The sequence below is a fragment of the Galeopterus variegatus genome, unplaced genomic scaffold (genome assembly GCF_000696425.1).
Source record: "Galeopterus variegatus unplaced genomic scaffold, G_variegatus-3.0.2 Scaffold1591, whole genome shotgun sequence".
In the NCBI taxonomy this organism is placed as follows: domain Eukaryota; kingdom Metazoa; phylum Chordata; class Mammalia; order Dermoptera; family Cynocephalidae; genus Galeopterus; species Galeopterus variegatus.
The window spans coordinates 220921-232647 of record NW_007727702.1 but is presented as its reverse complement, the minus strand read 5'-3'; positions in this window follow the sequence as shown (position 1 = coordinate 232647).

The following is an 11727-nucleotide window of genomic DNA, read 5'->3' as shown; positions in this document are numbered from 1 at the left end:
TCCTTGTCAGGCATTTCAAGGGCTTCTTGTTCTATAGGATCTAGAGCTTGAGAGTTATTACTCTTTGGTGGCGTACTTTCTTAATTTTTCATATTTCTGGTATCTTTCCTTTGATGTTTAGTCATTTGTGGCAGGGGGTGTCACAGCCCACAGGCTTGACACTATTGTCTGGCTAGGATGTTGCTGGGGTTGCCAATTTGGTATGGCTACCTCAGTGTCTGCTCCGTTGGCCACTAGTGCCTTGTGTGTGCTGTTGCCTTGGGTCTTGGGCCTCTCCGGGGAGCCACCTCTCTGGTCAGCATTCACTCAGCTGGGCTGCTGGGTCACACGGTGGCACTGCAGGGTGTGTGGTCTCTGCCGAGCTTCCACCTCCCCTGCTGGACGTCTCCGAACTCCGTGTGCACCGGGCCTGGCTACTGGGTCACACGGCGGCACTGCAGGGCTTGTGGTCTCTGAGGAGCTTCTGCCTCCTCTGCTGGACATCTCCCTGCTCCGTGCGCACTGGGCCGGGCTTCTGGATAGCACGGCAGCAGCACTGCAGGGTGTGTGGTCTCTGCGGAGCTTCTCCCTCCCTTGCTGGACATCTCCCTCTTCTGCTTTCTTTTTCTCCATAGCACTTAATCACTTGGCGTACTATATATTTTCCTTTTTGTTTTTATTTCCCTGCACTGGAATGTGAGCTCCACTAGGGCAGGTATTCTTGTCTAATTTTGTTTATTACTCTATCCCTAGTGCCTAAAATAGTTTCTGACACATAGTTAGTGCTCAATAAACACTTGCTGAATGAATGACTGAATGAATGGATAAATGACTCCAGTTTCTTTCTCATATCTCAGGTCTTAGTTAAAATGCCTTCCTTAGAAGTGCCTTTCCTGGCCCTCCCATCTAAAGCAGCTACTCTCATCCTTGTTATGCTTTATTATGTCATTACATTTTATTTTTCTTATAGTACTCATCATTGTCTGAAATTGTTCTATTTATTTACTTTTTGGTGTCTGTCTACTTCCTCCTGTATTAAAATATAGGCTCCATGAGACTTTAACCTTGACACATAGTAAGTATTCAACAAATATTTATTAAATGAGTGAATGTAGAAAGCACTGTGCTGAAAGCTTCACATGGATTATTATCTCACCCACTTCTCATAACAGCCCTAATTATATAGTACCATTAGACTCCCTTTCTTTCACGTGAGAAAACAGAGGTTTAAAGAGCTTATGCAGCTAGAAAGTAGTAGAACCCAGTGTTGAACACAGTCAGTTTCATTCTAAAATGCATGCTGAGTTAGCTTATGTAACTGCAGGACTTCTAGAGCCTTCTGAATCTATAATCCACAAGTGAAAAAAAGCATATGCAACATTGCTCAATTTTACATGACCACAGAATCCTCTTTTTAGTGTGAAATGTTCCTAGAGTTTTATGGATCTACTTTTAGAAATGCTGCCATGGGTTTCTAGACCATTTGACTGGGACGTTGATGGAGATTTATTTATAGGTCAATAATATAACTCCATTGTAATCTCATGTGGCCTAATATGCTCAAGAGACATGGTGGGATGAAGGAATATGCTCAATGGGAAAGCAAAGATAGCCCAGGTTTATTGTCCAAAAACAAAAAGCAATAGAGGAGGAAAAGTTATCTAGGTGAGTGAGAGACAAACAAACAAATAAACAAACAAACAAATAAATAAATGAAATTACAAATTAGCCCTGGTAGTAAAAGAAAGACACAAAGATCACCTTTCTTTCAGCAAAATCTATGACTATTCAGTATGTGGTCCTGAACAAGGCAGCAGAAAATTAATTTTGGCCTATAACAAAGAGGAGACTAGAGAGCCCCAATGGGAAAGTAGACATTGGTGTTGTTACACAATATCCATTCTTTTTCTTCCTCTTTTCTAACAGCACCTCATATATCCCCTTGTAATTCACCCTCTGTTCCTCAGTGATGTGCTTTGCTAAGCCAATCACTCTCCTTACCAGTGCATGATGTAGAAATGAATAGGTCACCATATGCATTCTGGTCAGTGAGACTAAAGGCAAATCTGCCTAGGGACTTCTGGGAAAGGTTTGATTCATGAACGGTTCATGAAAAAGAGACACATAGGAAGAGAAGTGTCTGCATGTGATGACTGGGAATGGACAAAGCCAATGTTAGTAATGAGAATGGCAGAACAGAAAAATGGAAAGAACCTAGATTCATGGTAACATTGCTTAACCAACCTACATTATCGTATGGATTTCTTATTATGTGAGATAATAAATGTTTCTGATTATTAAAGCCATTTTCTTAAGTGTTCTGTTACTTGTGATGAAAGCATCTTAACTGATATTGGTGTGAAATAGAACCTCTCACATCCCTTCCATGTTTTCACACAGGTCAGAGAGTGAGCATATGGAAGGAGCACTATAGCAGTGAGGAAGTCCAAATAAAGAGTTGCTACACCTCTTTGGTAAAAGATATTAATGAGCTTTGGAAATTGGTGGTACAAGGAAGAGGGGAATATTTTAGCTTTATATTTCAATCATGTCTAGACCATGTTAAGTACCCAAGTGAAAAATCATTTAGTACTCCTTTAACCCGATATTTAGCAATTTTTTTATTTTTATTTATTATTAACATATAAATTCTTACAAATCATGATATTTCTCTATGCCTTTTGCCCAAACTATCATTTCCCAAATCCCCTTCCTCCCTCCCCCTCATCTCTAGTATCCTTAGGTTTATTCTCTCCTTCTGACAGTTCAGTGTATTGTTGTGGTCTTTTCTTTCTATCTTTCCTTCATCCTTCCTTTTTCCCTCCTACCCTCCCTTCCTTCCTTCCTAATAGCCAGTTATGAGTGAGAATATGCGGTATTTCTGTTTCTTTGTCTGGCTTATTTCACTTAACATAATTTTCTCCAGACTCATCCATTTTGCTGCAAATGGCAGAATTTCATTCTTTTTTATGGTTGAGTAGTATTCCTTTGTGTATATACCACATTTTTTTTATCCAGTCTTCCTTCAATGGACATTTGGTTGGTTCCATATTTGGGCTATTGTAAATAGAGCTTCAATGAACATGGGAGTGCAGGTATCCCTTCAACATGATGATTTCCAGTCCTTTGGATATATACCCTGTAGTGGGATGGCTGGATCATATGGTAGCTCTATCTGTAGTTGTTTGAGAAACCTCCACACTGTTTTGCATAATGGCTGTGCTAATTTACAGTCCCACCAACAGTGTAGAAGAGTTCCCCTTTCCCTGCATCTTCAACAGTATTTGTTATTCTTGGTCTTTTTTTTCTTCTTCTTGGTCTTTTTAATAATGGCCAGTCTAACTGGGATGAGATGATAACTCAATGTAGTTTTGAGTTGCATTTCTCTGATGACTAGTGATGCTGAGCATTTTTTCATGTACTTTTTGGCCATTTGTATGTCTTCCTTTGAAAAGTGTCTATTCATCTCCTTTGCCCATTTCTTAATTGGATTATTTATCTTTTACTATATATTTGTTGGAGTTCTTTGTATATTCTGGATATTAATCTCTTGTTGGATGTATAATGTACAAATATTTTCTCCCATTCTGTAGGTTGTCTTTCCACTCTGTTGATTATTTCCTTTACTGAGAAGAAGCTTTTTAGTTTGATGTGATCCCATTTATTTATTTTTTCTTTTGTTGCTTATGCTTCTGGGGTCTTAATCATAAAGTCTTTGCCCAGTCCTATTACCTGGAGTATTTCCCTTATATTTTCCTTTAGTAATTTTATGCTTTCAGTTCTTATATTTAAGTCTTTAACCCATTTTGAGTTGATTTTGGTATATGGTGAGAGGTACAGGTCCAGTTTCATTTTCCTGCATATGGATTTCCAATTTTCCCAGCACCATTTATTGAAGAGGCACTTTTCACCAATTTATGTTTTTACTGTATTTGTCAAAGATCAGTTGGCTGTAAGTATGTGGGTTGATTCCCAGGTTTTCTATTCTGTTCCATTGATCCAAGTGTTTTTATGTCAGTACCATGCTGTTTTGGCTAACATAGCTTTGTAATATTATTTGAAGTTGGGTAGTGTTATGTCTCTGGCTTTATTTTATTTATTTATTTTTTTGCTTAGGATTGCTTTGGCTATTTTGGATCTTTTGTTCTTCCATGTGAATGTTTGGATTGCTTTTCTTATTTCTGTGAAGAATGTCATTGGTATTTTGATGGGGATTGCATTGAATCTGTAGATGGCTTTGGGTTGTGAAGAATGTCATTGGTATTTTGATGGGGATTGCATTGAATCTGTAGATGGCTTTGGGTAGAATGGACGTTTTCATGATGTTAATTCTTCCCATCCAAGAGCATTGTATGTTTTTCCACCTTTTTGTGTCCTCTTTAATTTCTTTCAATAGGGTTTGGTAGTTCTCATTGTAGAGATATTTCACCTCCCTGGTTAAATTGATATATAGGTATTTTATTTTTTGGGTGACTATTGTAAATGGGCTTGCTTTCTTGAGTTCATTTTCTGCTAGTTTATTGGAGTATAAAAATGCTACTGATTTTGGGGTGTTGGTTTTGTATCCTGCAACATTATTGAAATTGTTAATTAGCTGTAAGAGTTTTTTGGTAGAGTCTATAGGTTTTTATATATGTAAGATCATGTCATCAGCAAACAAGGACAGTTTGACTTTGTCCTTTCCAATCTGGATGCCCTTTATTTCTTTCCTTTGCCTAATTGCTCTGGCTAGTACTTCCAATAGTATGTTAAGTAGGAGTGGTGAGAGTTGGCATCCTTGTCTTGTTCCTGTTCAGGATGATATTGGCGATTGGTTTGTCAAAAATGGCTTTTATTGTATTGAGATAATATCCTTCTATGCCTACTTACTGAGAGTCTTAATCATGAACGGATGTTGAATTTTGTTGAATGCCTTTTCTGCATCAATTAAGATAATTATATGGCTTTTGTCCTTGGCTTTGTTGATGTGGTGTATCACATTTACTGAATTGTGTATGTTGAAACAACCTTGCATCCCTGGGATGAATCCCACTTGATCATGGTGTATAATTTTTTGATGTGTTGCTGTAATCTGATTGCTAGTATTTTGTTGTGGATTTTTGCATCTATGTTCATCAAGGATATTGGCCTGTAGTTTTCTTTTTTTGTTGTGTCTTTATCTGGTTTTGGTATCAGGGTGATGCTGGCCTCATAGAGTGAGTTTGGGAGAATGGCTTCTGTTTCAATTTTTTGGAAAAGTTTAAAGAGTAGTGTTAATTCTTCTTTAAAGTTTTGATAGAATTCAGCTGTAAAGCCATCTAGTCCTGGGATTTTCTTTGTTGAAGGTTTCTGATTACTGCTTCAATCTCATTGCTTGTTATTGACCTGTTCAGGTTCTCTGTTTCTTTTTGGTTCAGTCATGGTAGTTTTTATGTGTCCAGAAATTTATTTATTTTCTCCAGGTTTTCATATTTGTTGGTGTACAATTGTTTATAATAATCTCTAAAGATTCTTTGTATTTCGGTGGTATCAGTTGTAATCTCTCCCTTTTCATTTCTGATTTTTGTTATTTAGATCTTCTCTCTCTCTTTTTTTTTTTTGGTTAAACTAGCTAATGATTTGTCTATTTTATTTATCTTCTCAAAAAATCAACTTTTTGTTGCGTTGATCTTTTGTATTGTTTTTTGGGTCTCTATTTCATTTTGTTCTGCCCTGATCTTGATTCTTTCTTTCCATCTACTACTTTTGGGATTGGATTGTTGTTGTTTTTCTAGTTCTTTGAGGTGTGGTGTTAGGTCATTTATCTGGAATATTTCCATTCTTTTGATGTAAGCATTTATTGCAATAAACTTCCCTCTAAGTATTGCTTTAACAGTATCCTATAGGTTTTGGTATGATGTATCTTTATTTTCATTAGTTTCAAGAAATTTTTTGATTTCCTGTTCAATTTCTTTTGGGCCCATAGCTTATTCAGGAGTCTGTTGTTCAATTTCCATGTACTTGAGTAGTTTCCAGAATTTTGCTTGTTATTGACTTCCAGTTTTAGTCCATTGTGGTCTGAAAAGATACTTGGGATAATTTCAATTTTTTAAAATTTGCTAAGACTTGATTTGTGACCTAGTATGGTCAGTCCTGGAGAATGTTCCATGTGCTGATGAGAAGAATGTATAGTCTCTAGCTGTTAGATGAAATGTTCTGTAGATGTCTGCCAGGTCCAATTGGTCTAAGGTGTGGTTTAAATCCTGTGTTTCTTTGTTTATTTGTTGCCTGAAAGATCTGTCTAACACTGAGAGAGGGGTGTGCAGGTCACCCACTATTACCGTATTTGGGTCTATCTCTTTTTTTAGGTCTAACAGTGTTTGCTTTACATATCTAAGTGCTCCATTATTGGGTGCATACATATTTATGATTGTTATGTCCTCTAACTGGGTAGATCCCTTCATCATTATATAATGGCCTTTTTATCTCTTTTTATGGTTTTTGGTTTGAAGTCTATTTTATCTAATATAAGAATAGCTACCCCTGCATGTTTTTGGTTTCCATTTGCATGGTATATCTTTTGCTATTCCTTCACTTTTAGTCTGTGTTTGTCTTCATAGGTGAGGTGAGTCTCTTGAAGGCAGTGTATAATTGGGTCTAGCTTTTTAATTGAATCAGTCAATCTATGTCTTTTGAACGGGGAGTTTAATCCATTTACATTTGAGGTTGTAATTGATAAGTATTGCTTTATTCCTGTCATTGTGTTGCTTTTTATTTAGATGTTTTAAACATCATTTGTCCCTTTCTTCCCCTTTTATTTTTCATCTTTAATGTTGGTTGGATTTTTGAGGTGACATGATTTAGCTTCTTTCTCTTTCTCATTTGCATTCTGGTTTTAATGACAAGTTTTGCTCTTTCTTGTGAATCAACGATATTATCATTTTTCAGATTCTGGATGTGGGACTTCTTTGAGTATTTCTTGCAGGGCTGGTTGTGTGGTAGTGAACTCCCATAATTTTTGTTTGTCAGGGAAATACACTATTTCTCCCTCATTTCTGAAGGATAACCATGCTGGGTATAGGATTCTTGGCTGGAAATTTTTTTCTTTTAGTCTTTTGAATATATCATCCCATTTTCTTCTGGCCTGTAAGGATTCACTTGAGAAATCTGCTGTTAATGTGATGGGGGCTCCCTTATAGGTGACTTGATGCTTTTCTCTTGTTGCTTTTAGAATTCTCTCTTTGTCTTTGAGTTTTGCCAGTTTGACTATCTTGTGTCTTGGGAAGGAACTTTTTGGATTGAATCTGTTTGGGGATCTTTGGGCTTCCTGGATCTGTAGGTCTGCATCTCTCCCAATACCTGTGAAGTTTTCTGTTATTACTTCCTTGAATAAGTTTTCAATGCCTTTTCCTTTTTCCTCCCCTTCTGGAATACCAGATGTTTGTGCACTTGAGTTTGTCTGCTAGCTCTCTTAAATTTTCTTCATTTTTTAAAATTCTTTTTTCCTTTTTCTTGTCTGCCTGTGTTACTTCAAAAAGACCATCTTCAAGTTCTGAAATTCTTTCTTCTGCTTTCTCTAGCCTGCTGCTCAAGCTTTCTGTTCTGTTTTTTATTTCATTGAGAGAATCTTTTCATTTCCAAGAGTTCTGTTACATTCTTTTAAAGCTATTAATCTCTTTGTAAATTTCTTCCTTCATATCCTGGATATTTTTTTTTTTTGTTTCACTGTGTTCTCTAGTTGATTCTTCTCTTATTTCTTGGAGCTTTTTAAAATCAGTGCTCAGAATTCCTTTTCAGACATCTTGAGGTTTTCCTGCTCTATGGGTTTGGTATTTAAGAATTACCATATTCGTTTGGTGGTATCATACGTTCTTGCTTATCTGTAGTTCTTATATTTTTACACTGATGTTTGGTCATCTGGTAGAACACTTATTTCTTCTATCACTCTGGAGTGGGTATGAGGGGGAAGACTTCCTCTTCTGTTTATAGGTTCTGCTGGTGACTCTTCTTGTATCAATGCAGTTGAGTGTGTGGTGGGCTGCCTTGGCTCCTATTTGGTCAGTGTGAGGGTCCTGTGCACTCACCTGGGAGGCCCATGCAGTGGGGAAGTGGGGCCTGCATGCCCCTCCGGTGCTTGGGTGTGGGAGGGGCCTGCAGCTGCATTGTTCCCCAGGCATGGCTTGGGTCCTGTGCACTCACCTGGGCAGCCTGTGTGGTGGGGTGATGGGTTCTGCATGCCCCTTTTGTGTTTGGGTCAATATTTAGTAAAATTTTTAAAAAAATATTTATTTAATGGGAATAAGACTATCTGATTTTCTATTAATTGAAATTATAGACTTCTTTCTTTGTGTTTGGAATAAGAGATTTATCACATATATTGACTATAATATAACATTTTAACTTATTTGGAATTGTTTTTCCATAGTAAAACATTAGATTCTAGTTGTCATTCATATTTGTAAAGGTTAAGGGTAACATATGGGTATAGTTATTATTGGTTCAAAAAAATGTATATAATTTCTTCATTTCTGGCTTTTACATTGGCATTCCTTCCCACTTTTGTGTAGATTTTACTCTCTCTTTAGTTTACTATTTTTTTTTTACTTGAAGCATGACTGATTATACATATTTTGGGGGGTACAATGTTGACTACCATCACTGTGAACAACATGTGTTGATCAAATCGATATTATTAGCATGTTCATCATTACAAGTTGTAATTATTCTTTATGTCCCTTACCCAGTCTTCCCCGCCCCCCACCTCTAGTAATCATAGATCTGTTCTTTTCTTCTGAAAGATCAGTGTATCTTCCTTCCTTCCTTCCTTCCTTCCTTCCTTCCTTCCTTCCTTTCTTTCTTTCTTTCTTTAACAGATATCTTGGGAAGGATATTAAAGGGATTAAATTTTAGATAGGAAAATAAATCCCTCATTTCCAGTGAATAGCATTATGTCATGCATGATTTGGTTTCAGAATTTCAGCTCTGACTCCCTATTTCAGGTGACTGTCAGTTGATTGTTTCAGGATTGGGGGGCTGGGCCTTAGTTGCACATGCAACTTGCACAAGGCATTGCAACACAAATGGGTCAGTGCCAGCTCAAGGGTGCTGCCTAAATTGGCAGGAGTGGGACTTGTGTTGGAAACAGACATAAGGGGAGTAGCTGTCAGATCAATGGTGTAATACTAGAGTAAAGGTCCACAAACTAGTACAGCTGAGGGTTTTAGGGATTCTTCCTGTTCCTAAACTAGGTTTCAGCCTCCTGTAGGCCCAGCTACATGCTGTCTCTGGGTGTTGTGAAATTCCCATAGCTAGTCTTATGTTTTGAGGTGCAAAGGCTTCTGTCTTTCCACCTCAAAACATGAGGCTAGCTGCCTGCCTTCTTGCCTGGGAGCCTCTAGATATGGCCTAAAGCAGATGTAGACCCTGTCAGACTATTCTCCTGGGTTGTTGGCAACAGAGACTCATAAAAATAGAACAGGGTGTTCTCCTTGTCCAGATAATCCTGTCTACATGCTCCCTTTGGGGAAAATCAGATTTTCATGAGCTTTAGAATCTGATTTCAACAGATTTTTAGATGACTTAAGGAGTAAAAGTGGGCACCCCTACCCCCACCCCATGAACTTGCTCAGGTATCTTGTCCAAGGCCATGCTCTAGTAAATGGAAGAATGATAATTAAAATCCAAATGCTTCACACCCAGCATAGCACACAGGTAAGTTGGTCCTAGCTTAGGCTCAATGGGGCCACCTAGGAGGGCATATTTATTACTTAGATCCCCCCCACCCATTAGAGGAAGAAGTTCCAGCAGGGTAAAGGAACCCATGAATGGCTAAACTTTGACTGGAGTGGGAATCTCAATTACAGTGATGGAGATGGTTTCCCAGAACTGGGCACTTGGGCACCTGTCTTGGGCAATGAAAAAGCTGGGATATCACCAAGCTATTTGGGAGCAGCAAGTTGTCCTATTCATCACCACCTTTCTGGGCATTTGTTTGAGAGAAGAGAGTGGATCTTGTTTCATATTCTCTTCCTTGGCCTGGTCATTCATTTGGCAGAGAACTTTGTGCCAGGCTATCCAGCTCTCTTTAGATCTCTTGAAAGAATGATAGTTATAAGAACTTGTTTCTATATATGTATATATATTATTATCTTGTAATTTTATAATCTACAAAATGCATGAAATTTGACCATTTTTGGAAGGGGAAAAGGAAGTCATGCTCATAATCTTGGAGTAGCCATATTTGGAGAGGAACTAAAAATGGCTGTTGATGATACAATGAATGAGGTGGTGATGAAGTTTAAATAAATAAACTTGGATGGCAAGACAATAGGCTGTAGCTCTTGGTCCAAAATGCAGAGAAATATATAGAGAAAGATAGAACCCTGCCTGCATTGAGTGCTTGTTGAATTTACACTGAAAGAAGGGACAGATATTGTGAGTGTGTCTCATAAGGTGTGGGCTCTGCAGAAGAGAGCCAGCCTGGAGCCATTTCAGATTTCACCCAAGAGTTCTGCTCAGAAAGGTGAAGTAACTGCAGTGGAGGATTGGTTCACCTGATTTCCACTTCTGTGGGAGGAAACATAAGTGACCAGCTGAAGGCAAATACTTCAGCCACAGGACAGGCAATTCAAGGTGGAGGCCCCCAACGTACCCATGAAAGCACCCATGAGAATAGTCAGCTTTGAACATCAGCCAGAAAGAGTTGACTTTAAACATTTGCCACAGCTTGAGGTAACCAATGCCAGATTACATTGGTGGCAGTCAGGTAAGACATTTCCGCCCCTTTTTATTCCTCTCCCTGTTTTAACCCTGGAGGATCCAGAGGCAGCCTGGTGGTGAGTAAGGAAAGAGGAGTAGAAGCCCCAGGTAGGGCAAAAGAGATGAAGCTAACTAAGTATCCATCTCTCATTGCAAGCACTTTGTAAAAGGGAGAAATTTTAAATGAAATTTGAAATTTTGACTTTTACACTTAAATTATTGAACATGTTGATTAACAAAATAAGGCTATTCACATGACTAGATGTAATCAGAAGACTTTTATTGTCTAGGAGTGACCTGCTCTGGATTTCTCTTAAGGGGAGGACTAGCACCTCAGAATGTGCAGTGGAGCAGGATGAAAGGAAATGTTGTTTTTGATTGTACCCTATGAATCCACTTGACTAAAAGTGCCTAAATGCCTATCATAGTGTTTTGAGTTATATTTTCCTGTTATTTGCAAGGGCTCTAATGCCATACAAAATATTTTATGCATATACATAGAAATGAATTCCCTAAAGTAGGATCTTGCTTTAAATCCCAGCTCTCTCAGCTTACTGGAAAGGACAGTTAGTAGTCAGAAGAAATGTATTTTAATGGTGGGAAGGGTTTGCTAAGAGTGATTTTCGGGGGATTTTGTAGGGAATCAAACAGGAGATTGTATGCTGACTTTCTCAAAGGAAAGTTAAGCATTAGTCTTCTTTTTCTTCTTGTAGAAGAATCAAGCCACAAATCTGTATCCTGCCAACAGAGCTATAGAACTGAAACTTCTCTTTGTATTTGGATTCCTGGAATTTTACTTGATACTAAATTCCAACTCATAATTTTATGGATCTACTTTCTCTGTCACCACATCTCTGCATTTTGTGCCAATAGTTAAAACTTGTTTCTTGCATTTGTAATTTAACAGTAAAACAGCTTACACCCAATAAGAATTTAATTGAGGCTAAATATTTGCTGCTTTTAGCATGCCTAATCATTTCCACATTTGTCTTACTTGAATAATTACAAGTATTAGCATTTAACTTTTCTGCT